The sequence below is a fragment of the Pinus tabuliformis genome, chromosome 2_2 (assembly GCF_031772625.1).
Source record: "Pinus tabuliformis cultivar Carrire ecotype Pingquan chromosome 2_2, CPIR1, whole genome shotgun sequence".
Lineage (NCBI taxonomy): Eukaryota > Viridiplantae > Streptophyta > Pinopsida > Pinales > Pinaceae > Pinus > Pinus tabuliformis.
This window is the reverse complement of record NC_142300.1, coordinates 262849780-262853567: the sequence shown is the minus strand read 5'-3', so window position 1 is coordinate 262853567 and position 3788 is coordinate 262849780. Positions and strand designations below refer to the sequence as shown.

The 3788-nt window shown below is 35.2% G+C and overlaps 2 pseudogenes; one reads left to right on the top strand and one right to left on the bottom strand.

The window, feature by feature from the left end:
• The first annotated feature begins 582 nt into the window (after positions 1-582).
• LOC149192306 (uncharacterized) lies at positions 583-1123 on the top strand (annotated as a pseudogene).
• Positions 1124-2401: 1278 nt separating this feature from the next.
• On the bottom strand, positions 2402-2869 carry LOC149192305 (uncharacterized; annotated as a pseudogene).
• Positions 2870-3788: the final 919 nt, after the last annotated feature.

Sequence of the window (3788 nt, the reverse complement as noted above, 5' to 3'; positions counted from 1 at the left end):
TCTGTTCAATGCTTAACCATCCATGAGATACAAAAGAACACCATGAATTGCTTGTCCAGTGCGCAATCATTACAAAATACAGGGGGAAAATGCATCAAAAACATATATTCCCTTGGTTTGGTTCAAAAGGATTCATTGCACGAAAAAAATATGTTGAAAAAGAAAGCGAATAACTCATAATATTTTATGCTGTTTCTGATCTTCTGTGAACCAATACAAGTTCATTTTTTCCCTCAAATTTCCCCTAATTTTTTTTTCTTGAATATATCTCTACTTATTTCTGCCAAATTTCTTTCTCTAATAAACTATTTCTACACTACTTTTTCTTGAATTCAAATTTCTTTCTTTAGTAAATTGTTTCTACACATTTGTTTTATGTAAGTTGTTCTTTATATAGATCACTCTCTATCATGTTTTCCATGCAATTTGGTTGGGTGTCGTGATGCTCTGACTATTGGGTGATGGCCGTTGCAACAATGGAAAGGTTATTCAACCTGTGATTTCGTTATTCGCCTTTATGTATACCCTTGTTCCATGAATGGGTGATTTATTTAACTTTGATTAAATATTTGTATTGGATCCATGGCTTCCTGTGAGGGACCCAAATAATTATTCGACTTGCAATTAAGTGCATCTGGTCAACAAGAGACCTCAAATACCAAGGCAAAATGAGTAGAGGCCAAACGCTAGAGGACGACATTGGGGAATGATGGAAACAATTTTGAGGAAATGTTGTATAGAATTAAGTATATGAAAACTAAGCACAAATATTTGGATATTTGGGATTCAATATCCATGCCAACTGAAGACTTGGATGTTAAAGTTATCAAAAGTAAATCACTGTGGATACCCTCCTTCAAGTGGGAAGACTTCTGTGTATCTGGAGCTAAGGATACCATGCCTACATAAACAAGGCTTCTGTGTATCTAGAGCTAAGGATACCATTCTTACAAAAACACATATGAGAATTCCTTCTTAGAAGGACAATCTGAGAAATTGTGTGGAAAAGGGAAAGAAAAGCATTTAACCTGCCAACCATCTTAAAATGCCTTCCTTATCGATGGTTGCATATAATAACCTAATTGCTGATAGATTTGATCTCAATGTAGAGGCCTCATCATGATATTATGCAATGTCCGCACTGTCTAAACATTTTCTTATGGTTTTATAATCGAAGTGTGTAGAGCTATACCACTGAGATGTACACAACAAAGGATCTTTGTATTTGTACGACATCTACAGTGTAGGTTTCAACAATTATCGAGGGATTAATGTATTATTTTTTATATAAGTAGGAGCTCAAAAATTGTTTAGCCAATCTTCTACATATCTTTCAAATTTAGGATTATATTTTATAAGAGTTGCAGGAGAGCATTGATGCATCTTTGGTTTGATGATTGATTCTCTTCTCTTGTTCTATCATGAAATCATAATTTATATAATAATAGTAACCATGTGAGCACAAAAAAAATATAGAAGGGCTTATCTAATTGATTCCAATGATTTATATTATGATAATCATGTGAGTCGTGAGCCTTCTAACTAATTATTGTGATTTTTTTTTTTAAATATCTTATGTGGAGAATATAACGCATGTAAGCTATTCACGTTGATGTAAGCGTGACACTCTATTCATCCAAAAAAAAGATTAGCAACCTGATACTGGGTAAAGTACTCGTTCCAAAACACCATCAAACTCCGTAAAAGAACCTTAAAATCGTTATAGAACCTTAATTTACTTTGTTCAATGCTTAACCATATATGAGATACAAAAGAGCTCCATGAATTTATTTTCCAATGCACGGTCATTACAAAATATAGGGAAATGGTACATTATCCACTACATTTAGGCATATTCTGAAAGGGAATCCTATACTCTTCCACAACTTTATGTTCCATGGTAGTTAGAAAATAATTCACATATGAGGTGCCATTCTATAGTGGAGTGCCATTATATAGTGGAGGGTTCCACAACACCCATTTAAGTAAGTGGTCTTATTCTTGTAGTGATATGATACTAACACAGTAAGACCTTTCATCTCTTCCTGATCATACTCACTATACATGCTTAGGTAACTACAGGGAGTGACCAAGCTAGGGATAACCTTTTGAGCTTAGGCAGTGAATTCCCTAACCTACTAGGGAGGGATCAACTAAGACCACCTTATGTATAGCTAGCAGAAATTATGGTCTAGGGCCTTATGGAACTATGGATAGATAGAAACAAAAAAAAAACCGACTCCTGAAGAATTCCAGTTCTAGAGAAAAGTAAAACAATTTCACAAATAATTGAGGAAAACTATACCATATTTATAAATATGAATGCATGCAATACCTTCGAGGCCCAGGTGAGTCGATCACACTCTCATCAACTGATATGTTGAGCAACAACTTATAAACCTTAACATTTTGAAGATGGCACACATATTTCCATCACAACAACTTCCCAAAGTACCTAATCTTGAGTAGTTATTTTGTGTGGGATGTAATGGGTTACTGTGTTCCGCCATGGGATAGGGCTACCATTTGCATGCAAAAAATTCCCATATCAAGTTTCAAGTTTAACATGAAAGCCATCCCTGATGGGTTCCCACTCGATAGATGAATCCAACTTTTGTGGTATAGTTTGTGGGACCTTCTTCCCTATCATCCCTAGAATAAATGGCATCTCTATTGCTATCAAGTATTAGTTTTAATAGCTTTTCAATATTATCACAAAATCACCTTCAATAAATTCAACTTTCCATATTGCTTTTAGTTTTCCACCTTCTCTATCCTGAGTAATTGTCTCCTCATCCTCATTCACCCAAATATATTTGTCATGATGGCTTCAAATTCATACTAACATTGCCTCCTCGAAAAATTCCATGACTACTCCCTAACCAGCAATTCAAACTCTATAATAGGAAACGATGAATTAAATATTATTATGAAGGAAACTACTGCCACCATTTAGTGTAAACATCAATAGACAACAAGATTTGTTTATGAAACTATCGATAGATAGAAATGAAAAAACCAGATTCCTGAAGAGACTGTCATCGTCTATCCTTATATCTTGTTGTACCAACCCCATACTTGAACACAATCTCTGCCACCAAACTTCTTCCTTGCTTGCATGAGTAGTTTCCATGTATTCAACCTTTGCAGTTGAAAGTGCAGCTACAGGTTGTCTCTTTCTCATCCAACTGACTACTCCTCCAAATAGGTTAAACACATACCCACTTGTAGATATTCTCCAATCCAGATCTCTAACGCAGTCTACATCAACAAATCCATGTATGTCCAAAACGTTTTCGAGTCTCAGTCTTCCTTGGTAGCACAAAACATAATCACTAATGCCACGTAAATACCTAAAAAGCCACTTTATTGTTGTCCAATGCTCCTTCCCTAGTTTTGACATGAACCTGCCCAATACTCCCACTACATGTGCAATGTCCGGTTTGGTACAAACCATTTCATACATCAGGCTACCAAATGCGCTCGCATATGGAACAAAGGACATGTCCTCTTCTTCTTCTTGTGCCTTGGTACACTATTCTACAAATAAATTTACACCTACAGGAATATGAACCTTCACCAGTTTACTATCCTGCATATTAAACCTCTGGAATATTCTCCCAACATACTTCCATTGATTTAACCAAATCCTTCTCTTTGCTCGATCTCATTTAAATTCCATGCCCAAAATATAGTTTGTAGCACCAATATCCTTCATGTAAAATTTAGAGTTCAATTGGGTCTTCAAATCTTGGATAATTTTTTTGTCATTTTGAATCAACAACATA